We start from the raw sequence: 24279 nt of genomic DNA on the forward strand, positions 1-24279 counted from the left end.
ACCATATTGTTTAATTTTTTCGGACTTAATCAGGAAATAATCTGCTTGGATATGTTGATCTGATCTACACTCCAGCCACACTCTGGACTACAGTGCAGTGTAGCCCACAGTCACCAGTACAATAATTTATTAGAAAATACAAATTAGGAGAGAGTTAAAGCTAAAAGATGGAGAATAAACAGCTGCACTTAAGTACTGCAGCTGTTACAGAATTAGTGTTCACCAGCTGCCTATTTTATTTTTCTGTTTCACTTTAAATAGTAAATAAGTGAAATTATAGTACAACAACATGGCTTCTTACTGATATGGTTATTCCACCCTAAATTCTACATCTGGGTCGTTAAATGTGTTTAAATTACAGACAGTGTGTGAATTCTGCTTCTCCTTTTAATCTATTCAGCACCTTCTAAAAACCTGTAACTGACCCAAACCCAGTGTGTAACATATTGATTCTCTACATAAATAAAAAACACATCTTCAATACTGTATAACAGAACTGAAACACTGAAATACTGACTGGAACAGCTGTGATATTTGTAATCTAGACTAATCTAATCTCTTTTAAGGGGGTTGAATAGTTTTGAAAGGCACTGGGTGTAAAGAACTCTGCTTCTCTCCTGATCTTCATTCCTCTGTTCTTATAACTAATGTAGGAGGAGTCTTTACATGCTTGAAAAGTAGCTCCCAGACCTCTCCTCATTATCTGAACACTGGAGTCACCATGATGTTCCTGTGCTCTCTGACTGTGTTTATCATCATACTTGGTAAGTGGAATTAACTAGATCTTTATCTGTGTGAAATATATTACTGTGTTTTAGAATCCAGCTTTTCTGTGTTGGTTTTGTGGTGATGTGTCTGAGTGTATCAGTGATGAATTAGGTGGAGTGAAGTTCATCTTTTCTACAATGCTGATGTAAATTTCTTCTTATTGTTTTTTATTTCTCCACAGGGAACTGTTCTGCACAGTCAATAAATCCAGTGAATGAAACACAGCTTCACGCTCTTAAAGATGAGAGAGTTACTATCTCCTACAAGTATGAGAGAGCAGATACTTTGTACTGGTATCGTCAGTATTCTGGATCCAGACCAGAATACTTACTGATGATAGTTCCAACAAAAGAAGCTAAAAGTGACCCAAACCCTTTATTTCCACAATTCAGTTCTACAGTGGATTTCACTGATTCAAGAGTGAATCTGATCATCTCCTCTACTGCAGTATCAGACTCTGCTCTCTACTACTGCGCTCTGAGGCCCACAGTAACAGAAACCCACCAAACACTGTACTAAAACTTTACTTCTTATTTTTTTTCAGGAGGGGGCGCTGTTTCTCTGCTGCTTAATCATTTAGGTTATACAGTCAATCTGCTTTAATGTCTCTCTGGCTTTACTATAATATTCTAAAAAGGAATCTGTAGGTTTTTGGTTTTAAATCAGCTTACTGGCTTTTAAAGCTTAACTAAACCAATGATTTTATCTGACTTAACCCTCAGCTCAAGCTTGAAAAGTGCTAAAACAAAAATCCAGATCCAGATCTAGCTGATGTAATGTTTTTACTATCTGGGCATAATATAATATTAGCGATACCAAAGGGTTCTGTTAACTATTTTGGTGAATTAGTAAAATATCAATGTATTGAAGTAACCTCATATTTAATTTAGGCTACTTGTGCAACATGTAGTGATTCATAGGACTGGTAGAATTGTACAAATTATATGATATTAATATAGCAAAGCTGCTCAAAATTTTATTTATTCTGGGTTTATTTCTCATATATTTATTAAATACTTTATTAAATATCTGTATCTAACAATCTTATTGCATTTTAACCTGACAACAATGGGTTGTAAGGGGTGGTATGCATCGTTGTAGCTTTCTGCATTTAGTGCATTTTTCTGCACATATTATTACAGTAAAAAAATTGTTTGATATGTTGGTAGGGGTTCATCACAGATTTTTTGATACAGAAAGAGCTTTTAAGCAAGGACGGATTAAGGATAGTCTGGGCCCCTGGGCAAAGAGTTGCCTAGGGCCTTCCCTAACACAACCCCTCCCCCATTTAATAATATGCAAGTATATTATTCTGTGTTCATAATATTGAATCAAATGTAATTATTGTCAAAACCACTTCACAATGCCTTGAAACATGTTATTCTGGACCTGTCCCGTAGAACCGTTTACAATTTGGTGTTGGGGAATTTCTCACTTGAGCTGAGTTAGTGGGTCCATAAGTTAGTTAGTTAGTGGGTGACCATATTGGGTGATTTTGACATTAAAAGGTCATGGTCATTTTCCTACTCTGAAGACCTTACCCACAACTTGGCCATTATAAGGGATAAAAACCGGGTGCAATAATATTTAATTTAATAAAAATGTAATAATTATTGGTAATATTGTTTTTTTAACGTTATGGACTATCTTGTCATTGGAATGTGAAAATATTTTTTTTAATATCACAAATATTTTTTTTCTTTATAGTATTTTTATTTGTTTTTCTTTACACAATGATTTGTTTTAATTATATCAAGTCATGAATTTCTGTTGTTTATTAAAGGGGAAACATGAAACTAGTCAAATGGCTTGTTGTTTTCACATAAGTAAAATCACATCCTTTCGCCCCCTCTTTCTTAGGACCCCTAATAGCCAGAAGTCGAAGTCAGAGTAGTGCCACAACGCCTCATCCATTTTCATAAGGGGCCCAAAAGCATGGCTATGGCCCCAAAAAGCATGGCTAAGGCCCCCAAGAAGCCCTGGGCTCAAATTCTCTAAAAGTCAGCAGATTCTTAAAATAGAGGGCCCTCGAAAATAAAAATATATTGTATCAAAAATGTTGATAGGCATCGCAATTTTTTTGGGCCAAGGGCTGTTTTAGTTGGAGGAGTGAGCGGGGAAGAACAACAGGGATTTCGGCTCTTATTCATGAACATTTGTTAGTATGTAAACCAATGGCTGCAGATTGGCTAACAGTACAGAAATGCTCCCTCCACGGCTCCTGCCAAGGTGGGCGAAGCCATGAATCCTAATTTACAGGTTGACCTCAACTTCATGAACAGAACAGAATGTCCAGCTTACAGATCAGGTTTATTATGTGTATTTACTGCAAGCACAACAGAATAATCACTAATGAATAAACACTTACATCCACATAAAGGAACACTATAATTAAACACTGGATATTTAAATTTGTGTTTACACCCTTTTACAAAATACTGACTTTTCATTTAGATGAATATAAAGTTATATTGTCTACTTCCTTGTTTGATTACTTTAATATTTTATTTTGTTTATTATTAATGCTCTCATTGTAACTACTACAACGAATAAGATTGCACAGGTGAAAAGCTGTGGTTTGTGGTTCATTTATTAAAACTCTGATCTTCTACAAAGACAGAGAGCAGAGTGGAGCAGCTCCTCAGAGCAGGAGTTTCCTGTTGTAGTTTCTCATAACTGCTCTCACTTCAGAGAGATTCACACTAACACACAGATCAGCATTAGAGCACTGAGAGCCTAAACACACTACTGATTCCATCTGATCATATTCACAATGAAGAACATCCTCATCATCATCCTCATTACCATATCAGGTACTCACTGTCAAGATGTGCTTAGTAATATTTATAACGTTTATCTTTTTTTTTTTAAATGTTAGTTCTATTGTTTTTTTTTTCAGGTGTTTTTGCTGCTGATCAAATTGGACCAGTTGATCCCTCAGTTTCTAAAACAGAAGGAGAATCTGTTACACTGAAATGCTCTTATGACTCAAGCAGTAATGATGTTTGGCTCTACTGGTTCAGACAGTCTCCTAACAGAGCTCTACAGTATTTACTGCTGAGAGGAGCTCGATCACGGAGTGATAGCAACAATGCAGACAACAGATTTCAGTCAACTACAACCAGATCAACCACTGAACTCACTGTTACAGTAGGACTTGCAGATACAGCTCTCTACTACTGTGCTCTTAGAGTAGGCGCACAGTGATACAAAGTCTCTGAGAAGCTTTACAAAAACTCACACACCTTCTGTTTACTTTGAACACAAGCAGATCAAAGTAATATCAAACCACACTGCTTATCTCTTATTACACTCTCTCAGAAATGCCTGGATGTGGTTATACAGGTGCTAATAATAAAAAAAATAAAAAAAAATGTAAATGTAGCAAACAAAGGATACATGTCAAGTTGGTACATATGTTTAACCCTTACCTGGTATATTTTTAAGACTGGTGTAAAAATCACATGGTAAGGAAAGTCACAGCTGATTGTCTTGTAGACTTAGAATGCCAGCACATTTTAGTGTACTACTAGTGTGCCAGATAGATGCAAGTTATGGGAGCATGTAACATTCCTCGATCCGATGTTGCCCAATTTATTCCATTAGCAGGGCGTCATATTTTCTCAGAAATGTTAATTATTTATCACTAAAATGGACGTAATATAGACATGTAATTCTTAGCTAGCCAGCTGAAAAGAAACTGAAAGAAAAAAGGAATTGTTGAGGGTTTCTAACTTGATTTGGTCAGGTCAGTAACTACAGTCAGCATGTACTGTACAATAGTTTCTTTAGAGTTTAGAAGATGATAGTCTCATATTGATAGCCAGTTAATTTAGAGGACTAATAGAGGACTGTATTTATATAGATATGTCAAATGATAACATTAAATAAATGTTAAAATAAAATCAATTCGTACTAATAAATACATTCCGATATGTAAGATAATCTGATACATTAGATGGCATAGACGCTGATCTAATACATTAGATGAAGGAAAAATAAATATTGATTGAGTGTAATTTTGTTATCTGGGTTTAAAAATAACTTCAGTAAAATTGTATTTTGTGAGCAGGAAGTGTGCTGTGTTATTGAACAGTTTAAGGAACCAGTGAAATGACGAAGTCCTCACAGGCTGTGTCTCAATTCAAGGGCTGCATCCTTCGAAGGACTCATTTGAAGGCCGATTACGTCACCGCGGTGTGACTAGGCTGTCCCATTTCAAAGACTCCTTCGAATGCAGCCTTCTTTTCCTCAGAAACGAAGGATGCACCGGGTGTATCCTTCGCAGCCTACAGTAGCCAAAGATCCATTGCGCGCCAGCTTATTTCAGCGCGAAAAGGGCAGAGTCAGCAGAGGAGTCGGCTGTATTATGTAGTTTATAGATATATAAATAGATATTATAAATATTATTTATATATTATATAATTTATATTATTTAGTTTATATATATTTAGTTTATATATGTAGTATCATGTTTATGTTGTTATATGTTTTAGTTTATACATATATAAATACATATATTTATTTACATAAACTAAATAATATATATATATATCTGTGTGTATGTCTTAATGTATTATTTGGTTTATTTATGAGTATTGTTTAGTTTATACATATAGTATTTATATATGTATAAACTACATAATACTATATATATATATATATATATATATATATATATATATATATATATATATAGTATTATGTAGTTTATAGATATATAAATACACTTTATTCTAATGTATTCTCTTTTTTCCAACTTCATTGCAAACGCCCTTTTATTTGTTTATGTTCAGTTCCACCCATTCACATTTTAAAATATTTAACAGCACAGTTAATTAACCTGGACTTAATTAATTTGGTATTTTGTGGTCTGAAGCAAAACTAGATCAAAATCTCTGGCTCATTTCACAGCTCTGACTTTTTTTTTTTTGTGGCGGGTAGAATCTCAAACAGGAAACAGGAAATTCTCCGTAGGGTAGACTGTCCCATTTCAGTAGAGCAACTGCAGCCTACCCATCCTTCAAAAAAAAAAAAAAAAAAAAAAAAAAAAAAAATCCTTCAAAGAACACTCCTTCGAAGAATGCAGCCCCTGAATTGAGACATAGATATAGTCTATGGAGAAACCTCACGGCGTTGCAAGACTTTTATTTTGAAAGTTAGTTGCCGGATGTAATGCCTTTTACATCTTGGCGGGCAGCTGGGGGTCTTTAATATAGAAACACAGCAGCAGATTGTCGGAGGTTAAGGTGGATTCAGGACTGTTTATTGTTTTGGATCAGATCAAGTAACAGAGTCATTGTGATGTATTGATTGGACATGTTCTAATAGTTTCAGCGCTTTGGACAGATGTTTGCTGTGGTTTAAAATGAAGACTGTATTCTCTGTAGGTGAATATGGAAGGGTGGTTAGAGTTTCCCCCGGTCTCCAGTAAAGTGGAGCAGCAGAAGATCCAGCTCTGATCAGCAGCTCCACACCTCTGTACTCAGACTGCTCTGCTGGAGGAACACCATCAGCTCACCTGCTGCAGGTATGGAGATGTTCCACTCTTCACCTTCACACTGCTCTACATTTACTCTTAGACACACAGAAACACATTCAGAAGGAGCAGCATTTAACATCACACAAAAGCAGCTTCATCCAGGAGCTGGAGGATCATCTTCTCCTAGTTATCTCTGATCAACACTTTCATTCTGCTTTATTTAAGATGAACAGGAGATTTAGGGGCTACTTATAAACCCTGAGTGGTGATTTATTGGGGGAATAATTCTCTTATCTGGTGGGTTAAAGTGTTAAATTGTGCTGCTATTGTTTATAAACTCCTTCATTCTAACTGTGAAAGGCTTTTTTTGCCGAATCGGTGCCATTTCTGTCCCCAGGACATTACATGTAAAAATGTGCACACAAAAGAACTGTAAAATACATTTTATTTTTAAGAATAGTCTCTTGTACATTGACTTTGTTGCAAAAGTAAGATATGTATTTAATAAACATTAATAAAAACTACTTAGAGCACTGAAAAAATAGCAACAAAGCTGAAGTTTCGGATTTCCGTTCCACCTTAAATGCTTTCTGCAGTTACATGCGGCAACTGAAAAAACACATTTACGCACAATGCTGTGTGAACGCTCTGCATAAGAATAGAAAAACAAAGTTAAATTTAGACTTGAGTAGACTAGTTAAAATAATATAAGAGAACATACAATAAAAATATTATTATTATTATTATTACTATTATTATTATTATTTAATTAATATATCAGACTATTAAAATCCTGAAATGGAACAAATTGGTCAAAATGCGCTTTGGGTACAATTCTCAGGATATTATAAATTTTAAGTCATCTCAAAAAAAACTGTCAGAATTAAGATACAAAATATCATACTGTTAAAATCCTCAAGAACAACACACATTAATGTCTGATTTTTTTTACACTGACCCTGTCAACATAGCATGTAACATAATAGAGTGTATGGTCAAATTGCACTATGGGCCTAAATCCCAGACCATTCTTTCATCGGTCTTAAACTGTTTAAAAAAATGACTGTCAGACCTAAACAATATATCATGCTGTTAAAATCCTAATGAAGAACAAATATTACTGTGCAGTTTTTAATGACCCTGTAAACACAGTGTGTTATAATATAAGAAATAGTCAATTTGCACTGTGGGCCTAATTCCAGGGCATTTTTTTTCATTAGGCTTAAGCTATCTCAATAAACTGACTTTCAGACTTAGGAAACAATATACCATACTGTAGAGGAGGCAGACAACAGGCCTGTGCCTTGTCTTCCTACTGCGTATTCGTTCTTTCAGTACTTCAGATGAGACTTAGGGGAGATACTAATTTAAACTAATCTGACTCCAATTTATAAATACCAATTAGGTAAAAAAAGTTACCAATTATACGTAGCACACTTACTAAGAATTAGATTTATATCTAAAACATAACCATTTCTGGTTTAATTAGTTCAGTGATAAGAGATATAGGGGAAAAAAAATCAGAACGAACGGTTACAAAACATAACACTCAAACTTTTTGGCTCCTTCAGAGACTAAGTGTGTGACATAGCACCCAGTGGAACTCGTATAAGTATGGAAGTCTAATAAAATAAAAGAAACTTAGACCACAGACCTCTTAGACTCAACAAAGCAATCACTACAAATTTAGTTTATTGTGACTTAAATTGACATATGAAACAATATTTCTAAAGTAATCTAAAAGACTTAGTCAAACAAGACAACAGTGAGGAATATTGCATAGTATATTTAAAATAGAATATTGCATAATATATTTAAAATAGTGGTTACATGCAGAACAAGGGAGGTCTCTTGGTTACAGACCAACTTTGGGAGGTCCTATACCTCCAGACAAAACCTGGAGACTATGTCTTTGTGCTTTTTTTTTTAATTATCCAACCAGAACAATATGCTTCATAATTACATGGTAATTGGAATTTGGCACTATTTACATTTGAACACCTTTGACCATCATGACCATTGTCACAACACAAACACATCCACATTTCATATAAGCAAGGTGCAATTCATATTCAGATTTTAAGGGTTTTTTCACCTTGTCAACTGCCCCTTGGCCAGGCTTCAGAATTTGATTAACAATTGATCAATGGTACAATGGTGAGAAGCAGAGGTGTGCAAAGACAATTAGGGTACCCCATTAAATACTTAGTCTTACAATACTGTTAAAATCTTTATTACTGTGTTTTTTTGTTTTTTTTTTATAATGACCCTGTAAACACAGTCTGTAACATAATAGAATGTATGGTCAAGTCGCAATTTGGGTATAATTCCCAGGGTATTATCTACTCAGTCTTAAGCCATCTCAAAGAACTGACTGTCAAACAATAGATTACAGTTAGAGTTCCGAACATCAACAAATATTACTGTGGATTTCTTCTGTTTTTTTCCCCATTATATTGAATCCTATTATCTCACGGTTATTATAAAAAATAATCTACAGTAATATTTCTTACATTCTACAAGTCGCATCTACAACAGGAAGTGACATCAGTTGGCTCTTCTGAAAACCATGGGATAACCAAAATTAAGTTTCCTCATTAGTTTATTTGTGAATTTGATCTTATTGTAACTTTGACTGAGAAGGTCAATCTCAACGCTCTGTCCTGTTACCTAAATTAATTCTTATATCTTATTTGTCTATTTTATAATACACATTTTGGGAAAATCACTAAAAGGTGCTCAGTGTCCTCATGCTGTTATCATATCCGTAATTAAGCTTTTTTCACATTTTTGCTAATTCTGTGCTAAAAACCCAGTTTTGTTTCTTGAAGTCCTATTACTAATAACATACAACAAACACAATGTGCATGCATATATAGTGATTATTTGAACAAGCTATCAACTATTTATTTAAAATAAACGCTTTTTGAGAGAAAGGATAAAGTGTACCCGCTCTTAAACAAGCTTTTTAAATATCACATGGGTTTTGGTAACATTTTAAGCTTAGAATCCTGGTAAAAAATAAGTAAAGCTATATGAGATTGGTCAGTGTAACATTTATCAGTTAAATTTTCTGACCATATCAGGCTAAATTCTAAAAAAGAAAATTGGGTATAAAACTTAATAATTGTTTTTTTTTTTATTCAGTATAGTGAAGATCCAATTTTTTCACATATACATTTTTTTGTTTTGACCTTTCACAAACAGAATTTTGTGAAAAATGAAAAGTTGAATCTTCTCTCGATTTTCAGATTTGTCCAACACATATCTGATGTTATAATCCAACTTGCAAAATTCTAAAATTTGAAAATAAGAAAAAGATAATATTTGATTGAAATACTGATTGTAAGGGGCAGAGAGGAAAAAAAACTAAAATTGGAAAAATAGAAAACTATTTTTTTTGTACACTGCACTACATCAAAAAAGATTAAATAATGGGTTTTAACATAAATTTTTAAATTTTTGCATTTAGCCTAAAAAGGTCATAAATGTAATTAATAATCGTTACACTGACAGAGATTGACCAGGACACTGTTTAAGTGGTTAAATATATGTTATTAGATTCAAAGTTGAAAAAGATTAAGAAAATTTTAGTTTAATTTGGAAGTTACAACAAACAAATGGCACCCATGTGGTGAAATGGCCCAGCTACATAAAAGAGAAGTTAGTCGGCACTATGCTCACAGTTTACCAATTACACACATGAGTCTGTTATCTTAAGCAATAAAACAGACAACAACGGCAGGCAATTGTTTAAGAGATCATTGTATGATAAAATAGCCATGTCTACTGAAGGTGGAGAATTTCTGCAGACAACAGGGAACAGGCATTAACGTGTCTGTTCTGTGGTGCTCTGCTCTTCTACTAACAGAAAAGCAGGAGTGATGACATTGGTTTGGCATTGATCAGAAAAATAATGACAGTAATATTAACAGAATTAAAGAGTACAGCCCCAAACAGTCATGCTGTGATGTAAACATCTTCTCCTGTAGAAAAAGCTAAAGATCTCAAAGATTGAATAGTTGGTCCATTTTCTCTGCTGTGTATCTTAGGGTTGAAACATCCTTTCCACTATTTAAACCTCACTCTGAGGTTTATAAAGTATTTGCACCCTTACAGATTTCTTTTGTTTTTGCATTTTTGTAATACTTTCAGAGTATAAAACTTTAATATCAGACAAATATAATCTGAGTAAATGTAAAAAGCCTTTTTTAAATGACGATTATGAAGAAAAACCCTTTGTGAAAGTGTTTGCTCCCCCATAAATTAACTGTGATAATCACACTTTTTGGTTAGCTGAGTTATATTTCACCATCCACAAACAGGCCTAATTATTGCCAGACCTTTAGAATCAATTAATCACTTAAATTGAACCTGTCTGATAACAAGAAGCAGATAAAAGATCTTAAGAAAAAGCAACACATTGTGCTGCGATCTCAAGAAATTTAAAAACGTCATTGATCATGTCAGTCTGGAAAATGTTACAAAGTCATTTCTAAAGCTTTTGGACTCCAGCAGACCACAGTTAAAACTGTTATTCAAAATTGGAGAAAACATAAAACACTGGTGAACCTTCCCAGGAGTGGCTGGCCTAACAAAAGTATTCCAAAAGGGCATGGACAACTCATCCAGGAGGTCACAAAAGAACCAAGAAAAACCATATAAATAGCTGCAGGTCTCACTTGCTTCAGTTAAGGTCATTGTTAGTGATTTAATAATGAGAAAGAGACTGATTGAAAATTGTCTCCATGGGAGAGTTCCAACGCAAAAAACACTGCGATTGTTTAAGAACTTTTGAACAAAAGATTAAGGTCAAAATGATAAGGTAGAACTAGAACCACAGTCTACAGCATATATTACCAAGACTGAAGAAAGAGCTTCTTCCTTTGCTGCAGCCATGTTTGTCTGTGTCAGATACATATCAGATACATATCAAATGATCTAACTCAAGCAAAGATTGCGATTATCAGAAGCATGCCATAACTTTTCAAAGAAAAGATAACTTACCCTTATCTATATTAAAATGCTGCAGCCTAAGACCAACAGAAACTGTCGGCACAAAGCAGTCAAATCTTAATATTATGGGGTTTCCCAAAGGTTTCTTAGCACAGAGATAATTTCTAGATGGTTAAGCAAGCATCAGATGTTCTTAATGCTTAGATGCTTGTGTGAAACTGGGCCCCGACCCAGTGTCCACAATTACTCTAGAGCATCTGTTCACTAATGTTTACCATAACTGTATTGGCTTGGCTATGGCTTTAGTTATCTTTTTTGGTATGTAAGTATGCACAAAAATGGTTACAGCCGCAAATGTTTTCTGCAAATGCATACTGATTACTTCCTATGTTGTGTAATTTTAAGAGACATTGTAAACCCTATAGTAATCAAAGCCTTCATTTAAAACCTTATGGTTTAATATTCAACATACTCCTAACAGAAGAATAAGCCACAAACCTATACAAAGCTCAGTAATACAAAAAAGAAAAAATCTGATCTACATTTTTGGTCATACCTCCCAGCACTACAGTGCATTTTTATTTATCTAACAGATTGCTTACATTTTTTTGTTAATGATGTAACTCATGATTATAGTAGCTGAATGATTTTCTGTTATTTTAAATAATATTTTTTCTGTTACTTTCTAGAACTGAATGCTGTCCTGTTCCCAGGTCATCTTCTGATCCCATTGTCAACTTAACTACCTGATTTGAAGTTTAGCTGCACAAATACCATCAGAAGATTTCAAACAGATATTAAGTTGCTGAATGAAGAGGAGAACATGGCATCCAGAGAAATCTCTAATGTTCAGAAAACGCCTGCTTCAACACCTCACAAACAAATGCGGAAAAATAGAGGCAAGAAGAAAACTCACATCTGTTCAGACTGTGGCAAAAGTTTTAATAGCCAGAGAGATCTCACAACACACCAGCGCATTCACACTGGAGAGAAACCATTTCATTGTTTAGACTGTGGAAAGAGATTTAATCAACAGATTCATCTCAGTAGACACCGGCTCACTCACACAGGAGAGAAACCGTTTCACTGTTCAGAGTGTGGAAAGAGTTTTAATCAACAGATTTATCTCAAAATACACCAGCGCATTCACACTGGAGAGAAACCGTATCACTGCTCAGACTGTGGGAGGAGTTTTACTATACAGGGTAACTTCAAAAAACATCAGCGCCTTCACACTGGAGAGAATCTTTATCACTGCTCAGATTGTGGAAAGAGTTTTAATCATTGGGGTAATTTCCAGCGACACCAGTACATTCACACAGGAGTAAAACCATATCACTGCTCAGACTGCGGGAAGAGTTTTAATCATCGCGGTAATTTCCAGCAACACCGTCTCATTCACACAGGAGAGAAACCGTATCACTGTTCAGACTGTGGGAAGAGTTTTAATCATCGGTGTAATTTCCAGCGACATCGTCAAATTCACACAGGAGTAACAGACATCCCAAGTTGCAAAAGTTGATTTCCTCTCTGTTTTCTCTCTCTCCTTACCACACACGATTACAGGAAAAAAAATGTCTGTCCCCTGTGTGCGCGTTTGTGTGCAGTGCACTCTTGGGGCATTATATGTGACTTGCGGGCATCAGGGAAACACTATCGAAATACGGGAGACTCCCACAGCTTCAGGGAGACTTGGTTTGCCTGGAGTAAAACCATATCACTGTTCTACACCTGTTATGATATGATATTGCCTACTACTTCCATCTTAGATCTAGTTTGGGTAGTTTTTACCAGTAACGGATTTTAGAGCTCAGAAGCTGATGTTTGTTGGGAGAAGTTATTGAAGAAAGCTGGTCTTCCAGGCAAGACCTAAACCATTCATCTTGACTAGCAAGGTGTTTGTTTTTCCATTGTCCAAGTTTGATGTAATAGCTGGTTTATAAAATAGATAGGTAGTTAGTTTTATTTTTGTCATTGCTTAGTACCAATACACAGTGTTAGAAAATTGGCTTTCAGGAATCAGTAGTCAGAATTTGTTAGAAATATGCCATCCGGGTCACGGCACCAAGTTGTTAGAAATTCGGCCTTCAGGAATCAGGAGACGGCTTCAGAGATGACTTGAGTTTATTCTTGTGCAGACAGAAAATATACGCGGGCACAGCTTAGTTGGTTGTTGCTCCCTCTGTGTCCGCCTGACTAGTCCATCTGACTTTCTGTCTGTTACTGTCTGACCAACTGTCTTACTGACCGAGACTGAACTGTCTTACTGACCAAGACATTTCAGTAGGACTTTACATACAGTAAAAACTGCTTTGAACACAGCAGGGGGATGAAAGGTAGGGGTTTAGGTAGGAGTATGTGGGGGGTGTTTTCATTGGGCCTTGATGGTCATCAGATGGTCGTCACCTTGTTTGGGATTTCAAATTATAATATTAATGACTTTTAAACAAAGGAGACAATGTTGACTATCTGCAGAGACAGATGGCCATCAACTATCTTCAGCAATGATAAAGAGTATGAAGTGTAAAGAGGAATAGGGGGGTAGGGTGTAAGTAAGTGTAGAACCAATGGAAAGCACAATTTGTAATTAACAAACTCACAATGTTGAAAACTTAATAAAAGTACAATTTGTTGTTGACAGAATCTCTCAACAGCAACACCATGCATTTAGCATCTTGCAAAAGTCCAAAAGTACCACATTATCACAACAATGGCAATAAGTACATGTTTACGAATAACATGTTAAATATAATTAGATGCACAGTTTCCAACTAAAGTGAGTACTTCCCCAACATTTCATCAGATATTTTATCCTATCTTTGCATGTGACAACACTACAGAATTTACACTTCGATATAGCTTGGATTCCTCAGGAAGGATGTTTTGGGCTGTTATCAAGTTGGTAAACTGCTGTGTGGCCCATTTTGCTTCAGAGTGTTACAGTACAGGTTGGAATTCATGTTTTTGTCAATGAACACCATTCTCTAGTTACGGCAGCACTCTGGCAGCCCCAGAACATGATACTACCACCAGCATGCTCGACTGTAGACAAGGCACAGTTATTGCAGTACTCCTCACCAGGGCACCACCACACATACTGGACACCATCTGAGCCAAACAAGTTTATTTTAGTCTCTGCAGATCACAGGACATGGTTCCAGTGGTTCATGCTCTTTGACTGTTTGAATAAAAAGGTAATTTTTTTGTGGAATCAGGGAGGTCAGAGTGTTTTCATCAACAACAAGTGCTGTGAGGAGAACGTGACCCTGAGTGTCTGATATGCTTCTCTGCTGTTCTGGGACCAGTGTATATGAACTTGGCTACAACAAGCTAACCGAGTGAAGTGCTTGAAACCTCTCCTCAGATAGCCAGCGCATGTCTGTTCTACACGGCGTAAAGTTATACACAGGCCATAAGATCTTTCCATCCACTCTTTATTCCCCCGTTTAACTTCTCAGAGACATGAGGATCCTAACATGATACACAAGGACTGTTGTGTTTATGAAGGACACAGAGCTGAACAACACCATGATGAAAACTTGTTGCTCAGACAGGCTGGAGCGGATCACGTCATCAGAACAAGACAACAAGCTGTTAACTGGATTATATTGATCTAGACATAATAATGGACTCAATCCAACCCCCCCCCCCCCCTTTTCAGTTTCTTTACTGCCTAAGTTGGTACTGCCCCTTTAAGAGAGGGAGCTAGTTTGAGGGTGCTGCTGTGAAGAGCTGCTGCTGTGAGGAGTTGCTGCTGCTGTAAAGAGAGTATTTTCACCTTAAAAAGGTTCCTTGTGTGTGCTGAACTCATTTTTTACTGAACTCAATCTTTCATTGAGTAATTTTTTGTCTTTTGCTGCATTATTTGGATGATTGTACAGAAGTTTGGAGGTTGAGCTAAACTCCCTCATGTAGCTTTATTAGTTATTAGAAGCACAGCCAAACACAGCCAACAAAGGCAGAAGCCTTGTCAAATATTGCACCCTTGGTATGTTGCAGTTGATTTTATGTCAAAGTGTAAAATAAGCGAAAGTGTTTTATTTGTGTTATATTGTAGCTTATATTTTCCCTAATTAAGCTAGACTCTGCAATGCTAAGTATAAACACTCTGTTTCACAAATGTATGCTAGACTGATGTAAATCTACCTTTTTGAGTGCTTATTTTGTGTCTGATTCTACATTGTTGTTAGTCATGTAACTTGCATTTAGGTGTAAAGTGTATTTTTTTGTTTGTTTTTGTTTTATATTTTATAGTTTTCACGGTGCTCATTACGGTGTTCATCTGAGATAGAGACATACTTGAAGTCCATCTACTGGATTTAAAGACTCTGTGTTTTATTTGATGCCAAGGGCTGCTACATACTCTTTTCTAAAGTTTCTTTTTATTTACGTTCATTTTATATATCTGTAATGCAGAAACAAATTTTCCAATAAACTTTCTTTTACAATATTTTAAATTTGAAAAATTGATTCAATGGTCATCTTTTCAAGTTCTGAGATTTCTCGCATCTGTGTTTTATCTAAGTCATGCTGTTGTAAAGTACCCTACACCAATTACAGTGACACCATCTGCAGAAAGATGATGCTGCAGCTCTTTGGAGGTGGTCTGTGGATTGTCCTTGACTGTTCTCATTCTTCTTCTCTGCCTTTTTAAAATTTTTTGGTCTGCCACCTCTGGGCTTAACAAGAACTGTCCCTGTGCTCTTCCATTTTCTTACTTTGTTCCTCACAGTGGAAACTGACAGGTTAAATCTCTTTTTTATTTGTTTTGATGAGCCCATGATGCCACTCTTCAGAGGAGATTCAAATAGGTGAACAACTTGCAATTGGCCACCTTAAATACCTTTTCTCATGATTGGATACACCTGGCTATGAAGTTCAAAGCTCAATGAGCTTAAGAAACCAATTTTGTGCTTCAGTAAGTCAGTAAAAAGTAGTTAGGAGTATTCAAATCAATAAAATGATAAGGGTGCCCATACCTTTGCACCGGTCAAATTTTGGTTTGATGCATATTGCACATTTTCTGTTAATAAACCTCATTTCAATCCTGAAATATTACTGTGTCCATCAGTTATTAGATATATCAAACTGAAATGGCTGTTGCAAACACCCAAATGTTTAGAACTAAAAATAATTAAGATTAATAGGGGAGCCCAAACTTTTTCACATGACTGTATTTAGGCATTAATGGCTGTATATATTTTTTATTTATTTATTTATTTATTTATTACATTTTTTATGTAATTTTCATGATTTTCCTTTATAAATAATTGGTTGTTCCGATCAGCAATTTCGGGTAAATATATATTATAGCAGATGAACACAGTGATATTTGATTAATAAAATTACGTTTATAGGATTTAGAGAAAGTGTGCAATAATTCTGTAAGCTAAATCGGGCAGTTGCATAAATTTGGGCACCCTTGTAGTTTTATTGATTTGAATTCCTTTAGCACCAATTATTTGAACACAACATTTGTTTGGTGAACTCATTGACCTTTGACCTACATACACAGGTGAATCCAATGGGCTCCTTGCACTCACGGCTCTGACGCATTTCCGTTTTCAAATAATGCGGCTCGGACGTTTCCGGTTGTATTGTTTACATTCGCCTGTATAGGCAAAACGTAAATTTTTTTTATAAGCGAGAGGTCAAAATGAGTATCCAGCGTGAAGTTTTCAAGCCGTTTTCAGCACTGCTGTGTTCCTTTTTGCACGGCGTCTGCTAAGTTTTAAGGAAGCTTTAAGCTAATAAATCTAATAAACAGTGGCTAATGAACATTAGTCGGGACCACTTTACCATTTCGCCATATTAAAGGTCTGTAGCAAACATTTCATACCAGACTACCTGGTTAAACCAGAAACGTCAGAAGCTTGGAGACGACTGGCAAAGCATGCAGTGCCACTGCTTTTTAAATGGAATAATTAACGTTACAGCACCCAGGCTCCATGTATTTGGGAGAGGAGATCAGCGTACTTGCCTGAATGATCCACCAGCTAGCATTTTTATTATTATTATTATTATAGCGAGATATTATTATTATTATTGTTGTTATTATTATTATAATAGCTAATTATTATTATTATTATTAATATTATTAAAATATTATAGCTAGCATTTGTATTCTTATTTTTTACTAATATAGCTAGCGTTTTTATTATTAGTATAGCTTGATATTATTATTATTATTATAGCTAGCATTATTATTATTATTATTATTATTATTATTATTATTATTATTATAGCTATACATTGTTATAAATTGTACTATTTTTATTATTATTATTATTATTATTATTATTATTATTACTAGCATTTTATTAGACTTCCATTTGATAACAGGAGAAACTATCAATAATGCACCTAGCAAGCTAGTTAGCTATACTAGCTAATGCTGAGCTATGTGGGCTAACGTAAAATATAAGAAAAAAAACTTTGTAGTGTGTAGGTATGATATAGTTTATAGGCATATAGTTTAAAGCCTTTCTCTAGTTTTCTAGTGGTATGCTTTACTGGTCTCCTTGACGTTGAGGTTAATTTTTAGAAGCTCTTGTAAACACCAGCTGATAATACTGCCATAACGAGTGTATTGGAAAAGCCAAACAGGAAACGCTGGAGCAGCACTGATGAGAATGCGGAAGTAGTTGTGCAAAGAGCGCATTATGAGAAAGGGTTAAAGGTAAAAAAAAAAAAAAAAAAAACTCACTTGACCTGAAAACAAAGACTGTTCAAAATCATCTCAGAGATTTCATCTCAGAGAGTTACAATCCTCCCCCTAAGAATTGGGACGTCCCTTTAAGCACCTGATATGTCATCAGGAGCACTAAAGTTCAGTAACCTAGTTAGCTGCTGGTTAACTAGTTAACTTTAGGGCTTTATTGCATGTCTTCAGAAAGGGGGAGATGGTGCAGAAATACATTTTTATTGTCCATTCCATAATTCCTCTGTGATGGGGAGCTGAAATGAGCTTTAAATAGCTTTTATTTTATTTTTCTGTTCATTCCATTAAATGCTGCAGCCCCTGTCATCTGTTGCACCATTTAAGGTGGAACAGGAAAGTTAGCTAGCTAGCTACTGAGACACACTACTAGTGATCTTTTTTATGCTTGTTATGAAGAATTCAACCATAAAACATTGCAACTACACATTAAACTATGGTAAAAAGTGCTTAGCGTCACTTTGTGCTTCCATCGTACCCGTGATTCTCATACCCCTTGGTTTGAGCCCTATCCCTTCCCCCTATCTCCTTGGCGTGCACACGCAGAACAGAGAGGTAGGGGTAAGGGGTAGGTCCAAGGGGTAAAATGACCAGCTCCAAAAGACCTACATCATGATCTCACTGCAGATGGAGTCACTGTGCATCGTTCAGGCTGTATGGGAGAGTAATGCAGAAGAAACTTTTTCTGAGCACACGCCACAAACAGAGTTGCTTGAGGTATGCTAAAGCCTGCTTCATTTTGGAATAAGATGCTGTGGACTGATGAAACTAAAATTAAGTTATTTTGAGGGTGGTATACATGGCAGAAAAAGAACACAGCATTAAAAAAAACTCCAAGACAAATACTCGCTACCCACAGTAAATTTGGTGGTGATTCCTTCCTGCCGTGGGGCTGTGTGGGTCAGACCAGATAAAAGAGCTAGGGCATAAGTCAGTCACATGGCCAGTTCTACCAATCAGGTAAGTCCTTTTTAACACATGCTGTTCCAACTTTTTCTGATATAGGGTTGTAGATTTCTTCTTCTTTTACAGTTCACTTTAATTAAAATATTTCCAATTAGGAAAATCCTGTGTTGTTATAAAGAGTCATAAAGTACATGAAACAATTAAATCAGGAAATAATCTGCTTTGATGTGTTGATCTGATCTGCTCTCACACTCTGATCTGGACTCTACTACAGTGCATTGTAGCCCACAGTGACTGGTAGGATAATTAATCAGGAATACATTTTTTAATTATCAATTATTAATTGTCATATGATGATAAAATAATCTAAAACATACTTCTCATTAATTTTATTTGTTAACAGTGTTGTAATTATTTCTTTGCTTAATTATTTTGGTAAATTGAATTTTTAAAAATTATCTTTTAGAAATATTAACTTTTATTGTTATTTTTTAAGAACTACATGATAATTTCTCTGATCTTATAACAGACACACTGACTAATGTAGGAGGAGTCTTTACATGCTTGAAAAGTAGCTCCCAGATCTCTCCTCATTATCTGAACACTGGAGTCACCATGATGTTCCTGTGCTCTCTGACTGTGTTTATCATCATACTTAGTAAGTCTTACATATTTAATTATATAATTTCTCGTTTTTATTAAAATTTTATACAGTACTGCTGCTGATGTCAGGTTTTACTGATTTCTCCCACAGGGAACGGTTCTGCACAGTCAATAGAACCACTGAAGAACAACATGCAGGTTCATGCTGATCAAACAGTTACTCTCTCCTGCAAGTATAAGGGTAGTGGGAATCAGAACTATTTGTTCTGGTATCGTCAGTATCCTGGATCCAGACCAGAGTATTTACTGACAGTAATTCCAGGATCAGGACCTCAAATAAAAGACCGATTTAATGCTACAGCAAATGAACCAGTAGTGGATCTGATCATCTCCTCTACTGCAGTATCAGACTCTGCTCTCTACTACTGCGCTCTGAGGCCCACAGTGACAGAAACCCACCAAACACTGTACTAAAAGTGTTTGTATGATGTGTGCAGAGCAGTGCTGTTATCAGGAGGGGGCGCTGTTTGTCTGTTTAACATTTAGACTCTCGGCAGCTTCAGCATTCTTTAAGATTATGATATCAGTCTGCTTTGAAGACCAAACCTCATTCTACTGACTACAGGTCTCAGGTTGCTTTAATACCTACATTGTTTGGTCTGAACCAAAAAAAGGGGTTTTTATCAGAATCAGCTGAATCATGATCCAGTTTGTTTTCAGAGTGTAAGACCTTTTTGCAGATGGTTTGTTTGGTCTTCAGAACAATTACAGGATAATGAGGGAGATTTTCAACAGAACAGAGAAAAATAGCTGGTGTTGTGCTAAAATCTCACATGAACCGTTCAGTTTATGGGTTTAAGAAATCACACTGTTGATTTCTGTATCTTCTGTAACTGATTGATTATTATTTATAAACAGAAATAAAAGAAATACAAGATTAAACTGGTACTCTCATTCTGCTACAGGATGGGAAGTCAAATTCTGGCAATGTACTTAACTGACGACATTCTACAAACCAATCAGCTTCAGGCAGTGCGAAGCTGAACCAAACTAACTGGATAACATGTATATAATTTAATTTAATTAACTGTGCTAAACAGTTAATCAAATATTTGTCCATAGTGATTCCCTTTATATTTGTATGATAAATGATTGCTGGTCCTCATGTATGTACAGTGTATGACAGTTTTCCTTCACAATGTTTAATTTCTGGTTTCCACTTGTAGAATGTAATCATTTAATTAATTAGTGATATCAGTTTAAATTGTACCAGTTTAAGCCTTTCTGTGTATCAATTTCAGCTGGAATATAAGGTCGGCATCAGAGGTACAACACACACATTAGCTAGATCTTCCACTTGATCACATGATGCTACCAGTGCTGGAAACATAAATGCTAGAACATTCTTCCTCTGAGACACATGAAATGAGCCAAACACATCTTTTAAAACTGCTGCCACAGCATTTCAACAAGAATCTTGCAGAGATGGAGATGGTCATATCAGGTTAATTACTGTCTATGTTAAAAAAAATAAACAAATTCATTTTACTGTGTTATTGCTGTTCAAGCACACCTGACTCAGCTCATCTGTTCCAAAAACTATGCAAAGCTCTGGCTCAATTTTAACCCCTGGGTTACAGAAGGCTCCCAAAAGGCAAAACCCTGTAAAACATTTATTAAGTAGTACTTTAATACAATATAACAAATACCACTTTTAAATTGAGTGAGATATTAAGTGTAAGTATTGAGTATTTACACATAAGAGAAACTGCTATGCACAGAAACTGTCACTGGCTTTTACAGCCATCAGTCCTAAAGGCAAGGAATTATAATCATTGTATTAAAAGTTGCATAATACTGAAAAGAAGGTATCTGGGGAGAGAAACTTACACACTGTTATTGAGTGGGGGTGTGTGGCCACACCCAGAGTGCAACTAAATGGCGTCAGAGGCCAATGGGAAGGTGCAAACTTTATTCCAAGAGTTTGAATTGCACAGAAGAGTGAACTGTGTATTATTGAATCAGTTCAGCTGACTTAGTTACACTTCCTTGAAAAATGTCAATGTGAGATTGTGTTTTTAATCGTTCATTGGGTGATTTGCAGGAACTGTCTTCTTAAATTAAAGGATATGGGCAACACACTGAACAGTCATAGACAGCTTGCCCATCATCATCATCATCCAAAAACAGAATAAGAAGTAAAAACATTTACCATTCCAACACCCTGTTGGTTTATATGAACCATCAAATCTGCACACGTCAAGCTGACATTACTTACATTTTTGTACTTGAAATATTTTGAAACCAGTACCTTTACACTTTAACTTGAGAAAAAAGCTTGAGTTGGTATTTAAATTTTAACTTTCACAGAAGTGTTTTAAACCCTACACAGGAAATTTGGCAGTGTTAAATCTACACTTATTAGTGTTAAACTTTACACTCTCAGTGTTAATTTAACACTAACAGTGTTGATTTAACACTGCCAAATTTCCTGTGTTTCTGTACTTCTTCCTCATTAATAAATGAAAATACTTTATTATTTTTTAATTATATATTTGTATTTTCCAAACCCACCAGATTCCCCAATAATTCCTGTGATCTTTCTCCAGGCTCTATCAGGTTGATACATGTAGAGTCCCTGTAATTTGGCATAGATGGATTATAAAAGATAGAAACCCTTAAACAGCAAACTTTTCCTTCATGCTTTACAGAAATATTTAAATATGGAACAAATGTTTTATTCAATGCAATGAGGAAACGTATCAGGCTTGATCACCTGTTGTCTTCTTATCTGTTCCAGACTAAAGTTGAACAGACAATCCAGACTGTTATCAGCAGCAAGTCTAAAAGACAGGGTGTGTCATGGTATGGAGGTGTCAGTACCTCTCTGTGATGCTGCATGAATGCAGAAAAGTACTTTGAAACCTAAGAGCAACATAATGCTGTGTTAAATACAAAATCTTTTATAGGAATAAACAAGCATTTTTCAACAAGACAAAGCAAAATCACACGCTGCACATTACAAAGGCATAATCACAGTAGAGGAGGGTATGGGTGCTGACTTGTACCCTTATAGAAAATATGTAGAATTTTGAAATGGAAAATATTACACTGACGACCACAAACTGTTAAACACCTTAAGACGTGTTTACTGGAAAAATGGGACAAAATAACAACTGAAACACTTGTTAGAGTTGTGAGAAGGAATTGCAGCACATGTTATGGAATGTGTTGCAGGTCTGAATGGATGTAAATTAATAAATTAAATAAAGACAATCAGTCAGAACATGAAATATTTTGGGTTCATACTGTCTGCATTCAAATATTATTTTTCCATACTGTCCCAACCTTTACTGATTTGGGGTGGGATATTTTTCTTCTTTTATTTCAGTTCACTTGAATTAAAATATTTCCAATAAGACTTAAAACAATAAATCAGGAAATAATCTGCTTGGTTGTGTTGATCTGATCTGCTCTCACACTCTGATCTGGACTCTACTACAGTGCAGTGTAGCCCACAGTGACTGGTAGGATAATTAATCAGGATTCAAATTTACTCACTTACATCTATAAGTTAATAATGTTAAAAGTTAAAAAATAACAAAAGTGTTTTCCTTTATTTTTTCAAATGAATATTTATCAGTTGTCATATAAAGATAAAATGATGTAACATACTTCTCGTTAATTGAAGTTAATAAGAACTACATGATCTGATCTTATAACAGACACACTGACTAATGTAGGAGGAGTCTTTACATGCTTGAAAAGTTGCTCCCAGATCTCTCCTCATTATCTGAACACTGGAGTCACCATGATGTTCCTGTGCTCTCTGACTGTGTTTATCATCATACTTAGTAAGTTTTAAATATTGAATTATATAATTTCTCTTTTTTTATTTAAATTTTATACAGTACTGCTGCTGATGTCAGGTTTTACTGATTTCTCCCACAGGGAACGGTTCTGCACAGTCAATAGAACCACTGAAGAACAACATGCAGGTTCATGCTGATCAAACAGTTACTCTCTCCTGCAAGTATAAGGGTGGTGGGTCTGGGGACTATTTGTTCTGGTATCGTCAGTATCCTGGATCCAGACCAGAGAATTTACTGATGGTATTTTCAGGATCAGAATCTAAAAGAGAAGGACGGTTTGAAGCTACAATGAATAAAACAGTAGTGAATCTGATCATCTCCTCTACTGCAGTATCAGACTCTGCTCTCTACTACTGCGCTCTGAGGCCCACAGTGACAGAAACCCACCAAACCCTGTACTAAAAGTGTTTGTATGATGTGTGCAGAGCAGTGCTGTTATCAGGAGGGGGCGCTGTTTGTCTGTTTAACATTTAGACTCTCAGCAGCTTCAGCATTCTTTAAGATCATGATATCAGTCTGCTTTGATGATCAAACCTCATTCTACTGTCTACAGGTCTTTGGTTGCTTTCACACCTAGCTTGTTTGGTCTGAACCAATAATAATACGTTTCCATCAGGATCAGCTGAATCATGGTCCAGTTTGTTTGCAGAGCGTAAGACCTTTTTGTAGATGGTTTGTTTGGCCTTCAGAACAATTACAGGAAGTTGAGGGAGATTTTCATCATCCATTCAGCAACAGAAAGAGAAAAATAGCTGGTGTTGTGCTAGAATCTCACTATCCTTCATGTGCACATGAAATACATGCAGTATATGGGCATAAGAAATTACAGTGTTGAATCCTGTATCTACTGAGTGGGAGATGTGGCCACACTCAGTGTGCAATGAGTGGTAACAGGAGCCAATAGACCACAAGTCGTGCGTCATTCTGTAGTCCTTGTATAGCTTCCGAGTCTAAGCGTTTTTCTCTGTGAGAAA

General features: G+C 35.6%; 2 protein-coding genes across 2 annotated transcripts in view; one reads left to right on the forward strand and one right to left on the reverse strand.

The window, feature by feature from the left end:
- Window positions 1-24279, reverse strand: part of LOC111190415 (zinc finger protein OZF-like) — a 589012-nt gene that overhangs the window by 352488 nt on the left and 212245 nt on the right. The gene's annotated exons all lie outside the window — the stretch shown is intronic.
- LOC111190412 (zinc finger protein 345) overlaps window positions 1-24279 on the forward strand; it is a 406705-nt gene that overhangs the window by 179227 nt on the left and 203199 nt on the right. Inside the window, exon 2 of the mRNA XM_049482435.1 lies at window positions 6012-6298. The gene's annotated coding sequence lies outside the window, so the exon portion shown is untranslated. The remainder of the gene's footprint in view (window positions 1-6011; window positions 6299-24279) is intronic.

This window comes from Astyanax mexicanus, chromosome 8 (assembly GCF_023375975.1).
Source record: "Astyanax mexicanus isolate ESR-SI-001 chromosome 8, AstMex3_surface, whole genome shotgun sequence".
NCBI lineage: Eukaryota > Metazoa > Chordata > Actinopteri > Characiformes > Acestrorhamphidae > Astyanax > Astyanax mexicanus.